Below are 17,127 nucleotides of genomic sequence, written 5' to 3' on the forward strand. Positions count from 1 at the left end.
ATAAGATGACTGAAAACTCACCTCTGGGCTCCAATTAGTTAACTCTTGAGAATGCCCTCTCAAGAGAGATGAGTGCCTCACCCTCTCTCACTCCACTCCTCAGCTGTGCTTCCCACTGGTGCTGCCATGGTCTTTTTGCTTCCTATCTACTGTTAGCAGACCCACTAGTTGAGTACCCAGAAACAGCTGTGCTGCAGCTTCTTTCTTCCCAAACGTCTTTGACTGAAAATTGATAAAGCAAGAGATCATAGAATCTTAGAATTGTCAGGGCTGGAAGGGACCTCAAGGATCATCTAGTTCCAACCCCCCTGCCATGGGCACAGACACCTCGCACTAGATCAGGTTGCTCAGAGCACCCATCCAGCCTGGCCTTAAAGAACTACAAGGATGAGGCTTCTACCACCTCTCTGGGCAGCCTGTTCCAGTGTCTCACCACCCTCACAGGGAAGAACTTCTTCCTAACATCCAATCTGAATCTACCCACTTCTAGTTTTGCTCCATTCCCCTTAGTCTTATCACTACCTGACATCCTAAAAAGTCCCTCACTGAGTTTCTTATAGGCTCCCTTCAGATACTGAAAGGTCACAATGATGTTTCCTCAGAGTCTTCTCTCCAGACTGATGAAGCGACGTTGGTTCTTCAACCCACTCTCAAGTAGTTTTAGCCCAACAAGTCACTCATTTTTCCTAAGCAGTGTTACATGAGTTCTTCCAAATTTCACCACAATAAAAGCTGGGTTTCCCAAAGCATTGCTGTCTCTCCTTAATGTGGAATAACGTCAAGCAGGCTGTTCTCATTGCAGTTGGTCAATTAGTTTTGCTAGGGGGATGCAGTTTAATGTGAGTAATCGGCTGACTGCACTCTTGTGAAGCCCTGTGTTGTAGGCTGGGAACTACAGGGTTAAAAGAATCCTTTAGGGACTAGCAGAGTCTGGAGGTGGACGCAGGAAAAGTGTAAAGTTGTTATTCAGTGCTGTTGTTCTGCTCTCTATAAGCTGGCGGCAAGGGCAGGTCGTTCTCCTTTCCTCTTCCTCCTGTGTCTGGCTTGGAGCTACTTATCTGGGTAAACATGTAAGGAGTGGGCCTGTCTGGGGCCTCCACAGGCTTTGTTTAAGCCTATGGGTGGCGGGGGCGCTGGGGAGGCGGGCAAAGATTGGAGCACTGGGGTTTGGAGGCTGGGGGAAAATGCAAGCAGGTCACTATGTATCTGTGGCGAATAGTCCCAAAGGACAAAAGAAACCCAGGCAACTTACTCTCTTTGCCTGAGGGGAGTTTCATGGGGACCGCGCCCCTGTCCCGTGGTAGGCTTATGCGCCCCCACTTTGTGGAGGACAACACAGCCTGTGGGTTCTTCCATTTCTGTGTCTACTTGGGTGATTGCCAGAGGTGATTGGGTGATCGTGTGGTCGATGAGACCATTAGCTTCGGCCATTCCCGTATAAATGGGGGGTAAACAGGGGAAAAGGTGCTGGCGTGTTCATTCATTCCTCGCTGATCTGCCACTCGCCCGCCCGCCAGCCGCCGCCTCGGCCGCCTCAAGCCGCCTCAGACAGCAGCGGATTTTCACTGCGCGGCCCAACGTGGAGTTTGCCACAGGACTTCTGTTGGATATTTTCCTGCCTATGTTTTGGGCCACGGGCTTTAGGAATAGTGAGTATTCTCCATTCTTTGTTCAAGTTGCTAAAGGATTTTAATCAGCCTCCCAAGCGGCGAATTGCATCAGGAATGGTGTGGCCAGCAGGAGCAGGGAGGTCATTCTGCCCCTGTACTCTGCACTGGTTAGACCACACCTTGAGTGCTGTGTTCAGTTCTGGGCCCCCCAGTTTAGGAGGGACATTGAGATGCTTGAGCGTGTCCAGAGAAGGGCGACGAGGCTGGGGAGAGGCCTTGAGCACAGCCCTACGAGGAGAGGCTGAGGGAGCTGGGATTGGTTAGCCTGGAGAAGAGGAGGCTCAGGGGTGACCTTATTGCTGTCTACAACTACCTGAGGGGAGGTTGTGGCCAGGAGGAGGTTGCTCTCTTAGGTGGCCAGCACCAGAACAAGAGGACACAGCCTCAGGCTGTGCCAGGGGAAATTTAGGCTGGAGGTGAGGAGAAAGTTCTTCACTGAGAGAGTCATTGGACACTGGAATGGGCTGCCCGGGGAGGTGGTGGAGTCACCGTCCCTGGAGCTGTTCAAGGCAGGACTGGACGTGGCACTTGGTGCCATGGTCTGGCCTTGAGCTCTGTGGTAAAGGGTTGGACTTGATGATCTGTGAGTTCTCTTCCAATCCTAATAATACTGTGATACTGTGAATGAAGCCTCCGGACTCTCTATCAAAGACATATTCTGAAATCTTTCAAAATTCCATTGTGCATAGACAGCCTGTGAAATAGTTCTGCTCACCGCATCCATGAACTTGTGTGGATAGGTGCAAATAAGTTTGGGGGAATTATTTTGGGTATATTAATAAATATTTCATAACTTTAAAATCTGCCTCATTGCATTTTACCCCAAACTCAGATTTCAGCTAGTCCCATTTACAACAGCATCCTGTATGTGCTCTGTGATTTTTTTTCTGTAGCTTTCTCTTCAAATAGAATTCTGCATTTCTCTCCAATTCATTTGAAAGAGACCCATTCTGTCGGCTCTTTAAGAGACACGACACCCTAAGTGTTTCTCAAGTCCTGGGACTCTGGTTGCAGAGCAGCACATTTGAAGGTTTAGAATCATAGAATCAGTGAGGGTTGGAAGGGACCACAAGGATCATCTAATTGCATCTCCCCTGCCATGGGCAGGGACACCCTACCAGAACCTCATCCAGCCTGACCTTAAACACCTCCAGGGATGGGACCTCAACCACCTCCCCGGGCAACCCATTCCAGGCTCTCACCACTCTCATGCTGAACAACTTCCTCTTCATGTCCAGTCTGAAGCCTCTCACAGTATCACACAGTATCACAGTATCATCAGGGTTGGAAGAGATCTCACAGATCATCAAGTCCAACCCTTAACCACAGAGCTCAAGGCTAGACCACCTCCAGCTTTGCTCTGTAAGGGAGCAAGCTTTTGCAGGGGAGAGTTTGTGGCATTTGTCGCCTTTGCTGCTGCTGCTGAGAAGTGGGTAGGTGATGAAGGTATATCAATTTCACATAATTACTGATGAGATGACAGGCCGCACATGGATTTTCGAAGGGAGTATCATGCCTCTGTGAAAAATACCTGTTTCGTACCTACAAAATTATCCACAACCTGCAAGTCTTTCCAGTTGCCCGTGAGTGTTTATTGCAAAGCAGCTGTTAGCATTTCCCCCATGCTTTTCTTAACCTGAAAAGGATACACATGTAGCTGCGAGCTCATCCTTTGAATAATGGATGCTGTTTTTTCCAAAGACCCCAGGTGATGCACAGCCAGGTTTTCACTGTCTGCAGGAAGATGGTATAGTAACAGTTATTGAAGGAAAAGAGATGGAGTGTTTACTCTTGAAAAACTGGACTAAGTTTCCAAGCATCCAGTGCAGAAGCATTTGCCATCCCTGGGATCTGTGCCCTGTGCTGGGTGACAGACAGGGGGTCAGTCTTTTGCTATCGCTAACTATACGTAAACGCCTGGGTTTGGGGATTTGTAATGAGATCTCAGGAGATGGGTTCTGCTATTGCTAATTGCTATTAGTCGTTTGAACAGGAAGATTAGTTTAGACATCCGTGGTAAGGAAACTGCAAGGCACTGCAGAGCTGTATGTGAAATGAAGCAGAGTAGCATGTGCATTCATAGAACCATAGAATAGTTTTGGTTGGAAAAGGCTTCTAAGATCACTGAGTCCAACCATCAACCGAAGACCACCATGGTCATTAAACCATATCCTAAAGGGCCATGTCTATATGCGTTTTGAATACCTTCATAGATGGTGACCCCACTACCTCCATGGGCAACCTATTCCAATGTCTGACCACTCTTTCAGTGATTAGATTATTCCTGATATCCAATCTAAACCTCCCCTGGCACAATTTCAGGCCATTTTCTCTTATTCTGTCACTTGATACTAGGGAGAAGAGACTGACTCCCCACTTCACTACAGCCTCCTTTCAGGTAGTTGTAGTGAGTAATGAAGTCTCCCCTCAGTCTCCTCTTCTTCAAACTAAACAAGTGCAGTTCCTTCAGCTGTTGCTCATAAGACTTGTTCTCTGTGCCCTTCACCAGCTTTGTTGTCCTTCTCTGGACACACTCCAGTGACTCAATGTCTTTCTTGTAGTGAGGGGCCCAAAACCGAACACAGTATTCAAGATGCTCAAGTGAGTTATTGCAGGCTCTGACTCCAGCAATGCATGAGCATGATGTTCACTTTGTACTGAACCCTGTTTCTTCCACCCCAGACCTTATTTCTCAGTATTTGGAGCAGGACATGTGTGATTTATGCACAGACAATAGGATTTCTCTAGCCTCTTGAGTGCAGACAGCGGAGCAGGCTTACCTGTCTCAGTCACAAAATAAAGCCCTGCATGGTGATAGTGGGCAGTTATTCCATATTCCATGTCTGAAGGCATCACTAGTGTTTGTTCTGATTGCATATGCCCCCCAGTGTAAGCAGCAGGGCCGTCTGTGTTCAGCGCTTGCTGTTCTCCCACCATCCTCACTCTTATAAACAGATGGGCCTCATGTACAAGTCCTGTCTCAGTTGCATTTGGCTAACAAAAGCAACAGTCAAAATCACCACTGCATCCACAAAGAATAATGAGGATTAGAGTCTCATCCAGTGTTCCAGGAGGCTCATTTGCATTCTCTGATCTGGCTGTTCCCCATTTTTCCATTTTATGAAAGGACCCCCCAATGTCTTTCTGTCTCTAAGACAAGAGAGCTAAAAAGCTTTCGCTGATGGGGGACGTTGGAGGATCGTGTTCATCACATCTCTTTTATATGTAATTCTTGCACATCATACACTTCTGCCACAATTATCATTTAATTTAAGCCTCTCAGAAGAACACACCAGTTGTCTCTGTGGTAGCCCTGTTTGCCATCTCTGGCTGCGAGAGCCGGTACCGGCCAGGTGCAAGGACAATGGCTGGCTATTCATTTCTCTGCACCAGCTGTTCCCCTCAGCATGCACCAAGTCTGGGTCCTGCTGATGACAGCCCTGTTACGGCTGCTGCTACTGAAAGCTTGATTTTATTTTAAGAGCTAATCTAGACTGATCATTCTGACAGCATGTGTCAGTATACCAAAGGGTAAATATGTTTTCCAGAAAGACATCCCAGGCTTTAAACCTGTTGTAGAATAGCTTAGATGTCTGTGTGAGCTCTTGGTTTGTTTTTATTTCCCCCAGACTCACAGGAGAAATGGACTGGTATGATTAGATAACACCAGGTAGTGGATCTCTACCCTGCTATTAGCATCCAGCAAGTTCTGTCTCTTAGCATATGGGTCAAATATGCCTGACAAAAATGGGTGGATTCCAAAGAGCCTGCACTACATCTCAGTCCTACAAAGACTTACAGAGTCAGAAGAAGCTCATGCTTATATTTGTTTGTGACCACAGGGGTCAATGTGCACTGGGCAGCTTTGAGCTCTTAGGACAATGCTTTTGGACCTGCCAAAAAGGAGCAGAGATGCAACACAAGGCAAGATGAGGCAAAGTGAGGAGGAGGAAAAGGGAGGGAGGGGAGGGAAGATGCTACTGTTAAGGATTTCATAATGAATTACAGGTACAGGAAAGAACAGAAAATGTGCTTACTAAATGTCACAAGGTCTTTGAAGCCCATATTAAGGATTCAGGCCCTATTAATTTACTTTTAGGAGCATGAAATCCACAGATTCCCATTTAAAAAGCAAGTAAGACTATCTGAGTTTTCAAGCAAATCCTTGCTCTGTTTTCAAGTTCTGCTGTTCACCAAAACACTATCCACGAGTTTTTAATTGCCCTGAACAAGATGTTTTGTAGCAAAGGGGCAGCTATAATTTGCAGCTGTATGAAAACAAGGCAAAAAAAAAAGATAAATTAAACCTATTGGTTTAGCCTCAATGGTGTTATTCACAGATCTCTTCCAACTAACTGTTTTTACATTATTTTTGCAACTGGTTTACTTCCAGACCTTTTCCATTAGTATTAAATGGAGACAAAACCAACTGTCTTATGCAGTTACATATAACTTGCATCAATCAAGGTTTTCAGAGGAGCACCTCTTCTTTGAAGACAGGCTGAGAGACTTGGAGTTGTTCAGCCCGGAGAAGAGAAGGCTCCAGGGAAATCTGCAGGATGCCTGTCAAGAACCAAACGTGTCTTGTGATTTAAAATTATCATTCCTCGTCTTTTTGTGTTTTAGCCCTGACTCTTAGCCAAAATTCAAGGTTCTATAGTAATTTTCTTTTATAAAAGAGGAAAAAATGATGAGAAATTAGTATATTTGACACAGCTCCAATTGTTTACAAATAATGTACAAAACTTTGCTTCCTTGAAGAAAGCAGAAACCAGTAAGCTGCAAACAGCTTCTCAGAAGGGAGTCCAATATGGCCAGCCACCAGCACCTGGCTCACCAGAGATTTTCCCAGTACCATTTTCCTTGAGCTTATTTACACTATAACTTATGCTTGGCTTTACTACCTTCTTCTCAGGTATGCAGGTCCTCCTGGGCTGCTTGCAGAGTGGCACTGTCCAGGCAGTGAATGCTGCACCTTGCGGTCTCTCTCACAGGCTCCGCTGCTGAGCGTTGCATCAAATGAATGGAGTCCACCTCGGATAATTTCAGGGGAAAGCTGAGAAAAGCTCTCATTGCAGTTTGAAAGCACAAAAAGGAGAAGATAATAGAACACCCATATCTGCACTAAATCTTCAAGTAAAAGACAACTGTGTGGGACTGAAGAAGGGAAGACCCAGGCACCTCCCTCCCTGGTTCAGGAAGAGTTGAAAGCAGCTGCTTCTGCTGGGGTGCACGTTCACGCCACAGAGAGCAGCCGGAAGACAGCCTGCCTGGGGGCATGTGTGCAAGTATGGCAACTAATCACACTCTGCACATCAGATGGTAAAAACGAAGGCAAATTAATCATCACTTCACCTTGCCAGGTAAGTACACACTTGTGATGGGTTTAAAGAACTGGGATGTCTTAACCATTGAGTGCAGCCCTCCAGGGACTAGACAGCCCAGGAGGTGGACACCAGAAAATGTAAACTTTTGCTGTTTTGTTCCCATCAGGCTGCATCTCTCTTCCCTGTATAAACTGGCTGCATAGTCATTTTCTCCCCCTTTTTCTCTCCCTCTCTCTTCTCCTGGTACACCAAGCTGGTATATCTCTGGTATTTACAGGGGAGATGAAGCTCTTGGCCTTGAGCAGCTAGACTAGTTTTTATTGGGTATGGGGGGCACTGTAGCCTGGGATTCAGGCCTGGTTTGGTGGAAAGGCTTTGGAAAGTTTTGGCCTAATGAGATTGTCAAGCTGAATATGGATTTGTGCATTGTGTATTTCTGTATATGTCAGTAGTATTTCCATTTAAACTTCCAGCCCAGTGTGGAGCATTTTTATCTTACTTCTTTGTGAAGGAGTAAAATAGCTTTTCTGCCTGCTCAAACCCAAGACAATATTACCACCTTCGTCTTACATAGAGGAAAAATGAGTCATTAGGCTGTCAAAGAAAGGACTGGGGCCAGTGCCTGGACCAGGAAACAGGCATCCAATCTCTCCAATGTGTCAGGTTTCATCCTGCTTCCTCAGGCATCAAAACTGATCTGTGGAATCAGACTCAAGCTAGCTCCTCTAAAAGAGCAGCAGGCAACAGCAAACTTGCTCTTATGTCCCATGGATCATCTGGGGCAGCCAGATTGAGACAGAGACCTGCTGGAGAGAGTCCAATGGAGGGCTGTGAGGATGGTTGGGGGACTTGAGCATCTCCTCTGTGGAGACAGACTGAGAGACCTGGGGCTGTTTAGTCTGGAGAAGACTGAGAAGAGATCTTAGCAGTGTCTATAAATATCTGAGGGGTGGATGTCAAGCAGATAGGGCCAATCTTTTTTTGGTGGTGCACAGTAATAAGACAAGGAGCAGTGGATGCAAACTTGAGCATAGAAGGTTTCAACTCAACATGAGGAGAAACTTCTTTACAGTGAGGGAGATGGAGCACTGGAACAGGCTACCCAGAGAAGTTGTGGAGTCTCCTTCTCTGGAGACTTTCCAAACCTGACTGGGTGCATTGCTATGTGGACTACCCTAGGGATCCTGCCTTGGCAGGGAGGTTGGACTCAATGATCTCTGGAGGTCCTTTCCAAACCCTAAAGTTCTGTGATCCTGTGTTTCTGTCATTCTGCTCTTTGCCAGGAGCATTTTGCACTTCCTAATTTTGGGCTTCTGCTAACTTGTTCTTTATTTGTTGGGAGGAACTGTGATCTTGAGGAGCCCCATGTGGTAGTTCTAGGGGCTTCTGATTGCTTCTATAGTAGCAAAGTAGCAGGCAGAAAAATAAAAAACCCAACAAAACAGCTACAGGCTTTGAGGATCAGGTTATGTTTCATTTTTGTTTTAGTTTTCAGCATTCTGTATGTGTGCATAAAAATGCAGATGTAGATCAAAAGCTTCTCATTAAATAATAAAACCAATAGCTTGAACTTTCCTTAAAGTTAGAGGCACCACTAGGCATCATGATTCATAGTCCCACAGCTGGCTGCCTTTTCAAAGGCAAGCCAGTACAAACTTCTTACTCTTGTTGTTATAACTCAGCTCATCCTACAGAAACACTGCTTCTAGGCCCATAAGAGTGCCTGTCTTCAAATAAGCACACAGGTATTGTTCAGCTTGGATCCCTCTCCTCTCACAACAGAAGAAAGAAAACATAATGAATAAATAAGTAACATTTTAAATCCCCAACACCAAACTTATCAGAGAAAACAAGACACTTGGCCAAACTGAGTTCTCTGGGGGAGCTGCCAATTGATTTACCCTCCTATCACATCAGTAATTCTCTCTGCTACAAAAGCAGTATGTGGTTCAGCTTGTTTGCTCTTGGAGCTGCTGATGGAATCCTCTAGCCACATTCTTTAGGAAAGGATCCTTTCATCAAAAAAGCTTTGTTTTTTGTACCACAATTACTGTATGCACCTGATCTTGCCCTGCCGTTATACCCTTGAATGGGACTGGCTGTAGTGATGTGCCAGTGATGTGTTGACAGCAGAATTTAGGCACAGAGTGACGGGATGAGGCAAATTAACAGATTTTGGCTCTAACATTCAGGTTAACACCAAGGAACAGGCCTCTGTGGACACTACTGGCACAGTGGGAAACTCTGTTGGTGGGAGAAATGGCAGTAAGCATTCAGAGGCTGAAGTTGCTGTCCCAGCAGCAAATGGAGTTCACGATAGTTCTGAGGTTATATATACCAACAGGAACATTACTTGTATGAGGAAACAAAAGTGTGGTAGAGCGAAAGAAACATGAGGAAGAGACAAGGTTTTGAACCTGGCTGGAAGAGTTCTTCTATACACAGTCCCAGAATAAGTGAATGTGGTGTTTATGTGCACAAGGATAGAAGGGGATAGATTTTGGGCTTCCAAGCAGAGTTAGGGGAGGCAATAAACTCTCCCTTTTTCTTTCCAGAAAGTAAAAGTTTACCCTGTTCTGCATTCAAACAAACAAAAAACAGAAGGAGAATTTCCAGACTGAACTGTTCTTACTCCACCTGTACAAATACCTTTGTATCCACTGACAACAAATCTGCTTCTGACCAACATAACACTGACTGATCCAAACTCACATGCACTTATTCTATGTCCCCTCATTTTGCTGGATCGTAGAAAAGGGGAAGGAGGGAGAAATACAGCAGATATACTCTAACCCTTGTATGCAGCTTTGGTATCAGAGCCACTCCATTGTTTATATGAAATATACCCTATGGTGAGCATTGAATATGTACAGCCCATGGAGAAGAAAGGATAGTGAGAAACAGGGACAATATATGGTTTAGGGAATATTAATATAATAGTGGCAGAGTTTGCCTTTTATGCAAAAAAAATCCCACCAATTTTCCTAGCTTTGGGTTGTTTTGTTTTGTTTTTTTACTAGAACATGCTGAAGTTAAGAGGCAGAAAATGATTTTACAGACTCCAATAAGTGTAGTTGAATGATAGAGCAAAAAGCTTCAGAAATACCTTTCACATTCAAATGTACAACTTAATACATGTTATGGTTTGTACCAGCCTGACTTTCTACATGTCTAGGATTCAAATGTAAAGCTTCACCAAACAGAAGGAATTTTTAAGGGTGTTAATAACGTAGCCCTTTTTATAGTGTGTGAAGTGAAGTGATGTGAAATCATTGGGGAGCATTCATACCTTGCAGGGAGAGTTCCAGGTTAGAAGGCTGCAATTTGCAGCACTGCTAAGACTTATAAATCACTTCAGCTGCGGTGGAATGTGATTATTGAAACCACTGGGTTTGGAAATGGAAAAGAAAGACATGGTCTTGAAAGCTTCAAACTGCTTTAGATACACTGAGCCCAACCCTACATCTCTGATTGAGACATATTCAGCAAACATCAAAGTACAAGCTGCAAGATCAAATACGTTCTGCTGGAACCCTTCCAGTAAAATTTACCCTCTCTGGCTCTGTATATATTTAGAAACACCAGGCTTAATTGTACAGCAGTTTGCACTTGGCACAATAACCTGCTGTTGTGCAAACTGAGCACAAACACCTTTTCTGATCTACAACATTTTGCCACCCAGTCTCACCTTTATGCCTGGCAACACTGTGGAGCAGCTGCTCCTGGAAAGTATGGGAAGGTATAATAAAAATAAGGAAGTGATTGGTGGCAGCCAACTCGGTTTCACTAAGGGCAAACTGTGCCTGATCAATTTGGTGCCCTTCCATAACAGGGGTATGGCATTGGTGGATAAAGAAAGAGCAATTGATGTCATATCTTCATGGATTTGTGCAAAGCACACTGTCCTGCATGACATCCTCATCTCTAAATTGGAGGGACATGAATTTGATGGATGGACAACTCAGAGGATAAGAAATTGTCTAAATGGTTGTACTCAAAGAGTTGTGCTCAACAGCTTGAAGATCACTGAAAAATGGCATTCCTCAGAAGTCAGTGTTGGGACCAATGCTGTTTAACACCTTTGTTAGTGACAAAGAGGGTGGGACTAAGTGCAACCTTGGCAAGTTTGCTAACAACACCAAGTTGTACAGCGTGGTCAACACACTGGAGGGAAGGGTTTCAATTCAGGCTGAAGAGGTGGGCCTGTGCAAACCTCATGGGATTCAAGAAGGCCAAGTACAAGGTCCTGCACCTGGCTCAAGGGAATCCCAAGCACAAATACAGTTTGATAGTTTGGAGAGTTTGGATAGAAAGCAGCCCTGATAAGGACTTGGGGGTGTTAGTTGAGAAGAACCTCAATGTGAACCAACTATGTTCACTCTACATATGTTCACTCACAACATAAAAAGACCATGAACTTGTTGAAGTGAGTCTAGAAGAGGACTACAAAAATAATCAGAGTGCTGGAAACCTCTCCTGTAAGGACAAGTTGAGAAAGCTGGAGTTGTTCAGCCTGGAGAAGAAAAGGCTTTTGGGAGACTTTATGACAGCTTTTCAGTATTTAGATGGGGCCTGTAAGAAAGATATGGACAATCTTTTTAGCAGGGCTTGTGGTGACAGGACAAGGGGCAAAGGTAATAAACTAGAAAGGGTAGATTTAGGCTGAATGTACAGAAGAATCTCCTCACCATGAGGGTACTGAGACACTGGAACAGATTCCTCAGAGTGACAAGTTGTGGATGCCCAGTCACTGGTATTGTTGAAAGCCAGGTTGGATGTGGCTTTGGTTGATTAGGTCTAAGTGAGAGGTGTCTGTGCTTACTGCAGGGACATTAGAACTATATGATATTTAAGGTCTCTTCCAACCTAAGCCATACTATGATTCTGTAATTCTATAATAAGGAAAAAAACCAAAGATGGAAAGATGAAGGACATTCACACAATCGTGGAAGTTGCACAAAATGGAAGTAGAAGAAGAACAGACAGCACAGCAGCTTCATTTCTATGACCAACATAATCTGGAGAGTAGGAAAATGTTATCATCTTTACCATCTGGTCTTCTAACCATGCTTGCAGGCAGTATGAGCACTGGAGGGAAAACGCAGCTTGCATCCAGTTTATGTATTATTTATGCTGGATGTGCACTGTCTGAGATGTGGTATTGTGCTCATAGGAAATGTTAAGAAAGGAAAGCTCTAAAAAGGCTTTAGGAACAAACAGCTGTCAACAGGTGATGCTCAGTTAGATGTAATTAGTGGTACTGGATAAGATGAGATGTATTCAGACACTCTGCTTGCTTCTAAAAGCCAGTGTGCATCCACAGAGAAAAGAATAAAACATTTCCAAGTCTACTCAAGTTCTAAGCATACCCAAAGTCTTTCTTCTGAAGTTTCCCTGTCTTTCACCATGACTTGGTTCAGCAGTAAAAATGATGTGGAACAGTAAACTAGACTTGTATGTGTAAATTGTGAAGAGTTACATATTTAGCTTGACTAATATTTGCTATTGCAAAAGATACCTAGCCCTTTTTGGAGAAGCCCAGTTGCTGCCTATGCCTTGTGATCTGACCCTTTTTGGAGGAGCTAAACTGCTACCTCTGCCTTGTTATATCTGACCTCTTTATGGAGTAGCTCAGTTGCTACCTCTGCCTTGTAGCAAGGCTTTACAAGTCTGGAAGACAGTGGTGACAAGTGCTCTGCCTGCCTTCCACGGAGCTTCATTCAAGCTTGGATGACAAAATGTTTTTCAGGTTGCTTTGATCCTTCTGCCATCTGCATTTGCACAGTCAAGAGCCTGCCAGAAAAAAATGAGCATGAGCCCTTTCAAAGGAGGAGGACAGAGTGTGCTACCAGGAATAACTCATACTCATAGAGTGAGACCCTATTTATCATTTTCCTCGTGGAGGGCTTGTATGTATAAATGTTTATCAATATGGAGGTAATGCTTATCAATATGTATACGTGCTTGTACATACAGCACATACACAATATGCTCTAGGCTGAGGTTAAACACTCTAGACACTTTCCATGCAGCCTTAATCCAATTCCTTGTGTATGCAATGGAAGAAAACCTTTAGTTAAATGTTCTTCTCTTTTTATACAGTAATCTTGTCATATGGTGAGAACAGTGATAAGAAAAAGAAGCAAGACTGGGAATTAATGAGGCTCCTTGCTTCATTTGCTCTACTATGTAGGAAATGAAATATCTGCAAGGAGTAAAGGCAGGAGACTTCAGGAGAGGGCATGTCATTTGGAATATTACAAGATAAACCTCCTTGTGTCCCTGTCACTGCTATAGACTCTCCTTCCTGACCATAACCACAGTTCCCTCAGTCTCCTTCACAGACAGTGAATCAGCAGGATAAACATGACAGGGTGGAAAAGAAGTGTGTGGGTTAGTATAGCATGGGCCAACATCAGAGCACCTGGCAGCCTTGAAGATCTGAAAAGAGTAAGTCTTTGTAAGAATGTGAAGGGGCAGAAACAGGCCATGACACCCAGTAGGATTAGGTATTTATTGCTATTCCAACTCTTTGTGATAGTTCTTCCGTAACAAAATCTGCATTTGGAAGATTCCCCTTAGGACAGTGTTTAAGCTCCACCCTGGCACATGAACCCCCAGGTTTTGTGAAAGACCAGTACTTGTCCTGGTTTGAGTTACAACAGGACAAATTCTGTTCAGTGATTTTACTTTTCAGCTCAGTCTCTCCTGTGTAACTGCACTTTTTAAAGTTAGTGGCATCTTTTTGCAGACAGTGTCTGCTTCTGGAAGTGATAACACCTGATGTTTGTGGCTGGTATGCAGAAAGGCTCTTGCTCATGCTTGCTCTTGTGGAACTGCATTTGGGGCGCACATCTGCAGGGAGGAGTGAACAGGGCAGGTGATCATAAACTGACTAGCAAGGTATTCCATTCCATATATACCATGTCCAGTGAAAAGCGGAGGGATCACAAGGGTCAAGCTCTCAACTTTAATGGCCAGTGTCCAAGGAAGACTGTCCTGATCCATGTGTTCCTGAATCCAGTTCCAGAATCTAGCTCCTGAATCTGGTTCCCATCTGCTACTGAATCTAGTCTGGGATTTCTCCGGTGCCTGCCACATCACAAGTGGTGATGATGACATAATTGCCATTATAGGAGTTGGCTTTGATATTGTCTGTGTATATTTGTACATATTTAATTTTATTGTTATTTTCATTGAAGTGGTTCTAGTATTCTTTTCCAATTCATAAGTCTCTCCTTACTCCCCTTCTCTTCCCTTTTGGGAAGGAAGAGGCTTAATAGTGTCTGTCATATATCTAGTGGCACATCCAGCCCTAACCCTTGACACTACTCTACTTGAAAACAACAGAAATTACTCTCCCAATTTTGACTCCTGTTACCACTGGTATGTTAAACGACTTTTCAGAGATGAGCCAAGAGGTAGCTTAGCTTGTTGAGAGGAATAAACTGAAGACTTGAAAGCATCTGTGCAGTGATCCTGTCTAGGAGAGCTCTGTGCATTGAGGTGTCAGTCATCCACACCACAGTGAATCTAAACAGTCCCAAGCCTGTGCTGTGCCATGCCACATGTCCATCATGGCCTTCACCCTGCATTGTGCTGCAGGATAAACTCAACCTCCTCAGTATAACAGAGGAGCCTGTGAGCAGGTCCCACTTGGTACCAGTGATTACCACTCACCTTGCCTTTATCTGAAAGTGCAGCAAGAAGTTCTGCAAACATTCTTTAGGAACGGAGTTGTTTTCTTGTAAGGAAATTATTTAATAGCTCAAAGGACCCAAAAGGAGGAATTTCTCCTTGGAGTGATCTACCATGGGAAAATCCATCTGAGGCCTGTCCTGTGTACAAACACAAAGTGCCCAATATCTGAAGGGACATAGAATCATAGACTCTTAGAATGATAGAATCAACTAGGTTGGAAGAGACCTCCAAGATCATCCAGCCCAACCTAGCACCCAGCCCTGTCCAATCAACTCAACCGTGGCACTAAGTGCTTCATTCAGTCTTTTTTTGAACACCTACAGGGACAGCAACTCCACCACCTCCCTGGGCAGCCACAACCATTATAGATAGCCTGTTCAGTGCTCTGTCACTCTCACTGTAATGAAGTTTCTCCTCATGTTGAGGTGAAACCTTCTGTGCTGCAGTTTGTGGTTGTTGCTCCTTGTCTTACTGCTGCAAACCACCAACAAGAGATTGGCCCTATCCACTTGGCAACTACCCCTCAGATATTTGTATACATTGATCAGATCTCCTCCCAGTCTTCTCTTCTCCAGACTAAACAGTCCTAGGTCGCTCAGTCTCTCTTTCACAGGGGAGATGCTCAAGTTCCCCAGTCATCCTCATGACTCTCCACGGGACTCTCTCCAGCAGATCCCTGTCTGTCCTGAACTGAGGAGCCTAAAACTCGACACAGTATTCCAGGTGTGGTCTCACTAGGACAGAGTTTATCCTGGAGATACAAGCCAAAACTGAAGAATAGAGGCATGTAAAATGAACTGCTATTGCTAGAGAGACACCAACTGTTAGGAATTGAGTTGAACCTGCTGTTGTTATTCCATCCTGCCACAGTCACGCCAGCTTCAAAAATTAAAGTGCTAACTGAAGCAAAGTATTATGGGGCTTGAAGTTCAGACTGCAACATGGGAGGCTTCCTGTTCTGGTTGCTGCTTCTGGGTTCCAACTTTTTGGATGTTGGCTCTTTTCCGCAGGCATGGCAGCGGAAAGAGTGGCAGTTGGGTAGCTGCTGGATTTTGGCTTTCTGTTTTATGCTGGGCTTTTTTTTCCCCTCTGTATTTCACTGCATTTCTTCTGCAACTAGGCTAAACTAAGGTGATCATGCCTTGTATTATTAGATTGACTGGATTACTAGCTAGGGTAATTCTGCACTGTGCTTATGATATCTTATGTTACATTAAACTCTCAACTCTTTATCTCAGTCCTGAGTTGCATGTCTTACCTTCCTCACTTTTTTGTTGGGGGAGCAGATGATTTAGCCCTCAGACTAAACTGTTGCACCAACTCACACTTTCTGCTGCAAAGGCAGACAGTCACCCATTTGGACAGTGACCCCAAATACCACAGCTCAGAGCAGTGGGATGTGGAGACTCTGTGGATGGCTGGGTAAGGAGGATCTACATGGGTGTTTCCCAGGTAGAGATAGCAGTGTCCCTGGAGTGGAGACCCATCTTACAACCACGGGCAGGACTAGACTAAGCACCCAGCTGTACCTCAAGCTTACTCAGAAGTTTCAGCCTGGGCTTCTCCCCACGGTCAGCTAGCAGCCTTCGTACCTGTACTAGCCCAGTGAACCTTTAAACTTGAAACACATCTCATGCCACATGTACTTTATTAACCAATAATATTAATGGGTTAAAAGGGTAATAAAAACCTCTCTCATGAGACAAATGTATCCAGAATATTATCATAAGTCCAAGCTGTGTCCTTGTTGCCATCTGGTCAGTGATACTGTGGTCATGCAGTCATTATGTCTGGATGTAGCTCACAAGCTACTTGTGCTGGGGATGGGAACATTAATAAATAGTGCTTGCAGCAGTGACACTTGTGATTTTCAGACTGATGATCCCCTGGCTTCTATAGGCACAGCCATATATATGGCTTGATCACATATGAACAGCCCCATTGACTCTTAAGTACTTGCAAAACTGAAGGTCCTATGAAAGGCAAAAATATTCTTAGAAATGTGATGGGGGGGGGGGGAGAAATTCTCTCATGGCCTTACCTTAACAACAGAGTATCCTCAGATTTTAGATTTAATAAAAACCTTACCCTCGTACTGCAGGCAGTGGCTTAGAAACATGACCCATTTGCAGCCATTAAAAAAAGAAAGGCAACCAAAAAAAGCACCTCAAACATTCTTTGAAACACTAACTTTCCAAAAGCTCATCTTTACATCAGCCTCTCTATATATTTTCGCAGCCTGACTCATAAGGTGCTGAGTGTGTGTGGGAGATGTAGAGTGGGAGTGCAGGGATGGCACTGCCATTTTAAAAATGGTTATAAATAGATAAAGTGCCAACTGTCTGCATTTGACCCTCAAGGCATCATTAGCTGGCCACAATTATTGCTGTTGTCTGTGTCTATAACTAATAGAGCAAAGATGATTTGCT

The 17,127-nt window shown here is 44.4% G+C and overlaps 1 long non-coding RNA gene across 3 annotated transcripts; it reads left to right on the top strand.

Moving 5' to 3' along the window:
• The first annotated feature begins 1,522 nt into the window (after positions 1-1,522).
• LOC135189234 (uncharacterized) lies at positions 1,523-15,935 on the top strand. 3 transcript variants are annotated; one of them, XR_010307980.1, is made up of 3 exons: positions 1,523-1,649; positions 6,586-7,033; positions 15,368-15,935. It is a non-coding gene; the product is annotated as an uncharacterized LOC135189234 (long non-coding RNA). The 3 variants fall into 3 exon arrangements; XR_010307982.1 differs by having other exon boundaries at positions 15,371-15,935; XR_010307981.1 differs by lacking the exon at positions 15,368-15,935 and adding an exon at positions 12,747-12,857.
• The last annotated feature ends 1,192 nt before the right edge of the window (positions 15,936-17,127 follow it).

This window comes from Pogoniulus pusillus, chromosome 31 (assembly GCF_015220805.1).
Source record: "Pogoniulus pusillus isolate bPogPus1 chromosome 31, bPogPus1.pri, whole genome shotgun sequence".
In the NCBI taxonomy this organism is placed as follows: Eukaryota; Metazoa; Chordata; class Aves; order Piciformes; family Lybiidae; genus Pogoniulus; species Pogoniulus pusillus.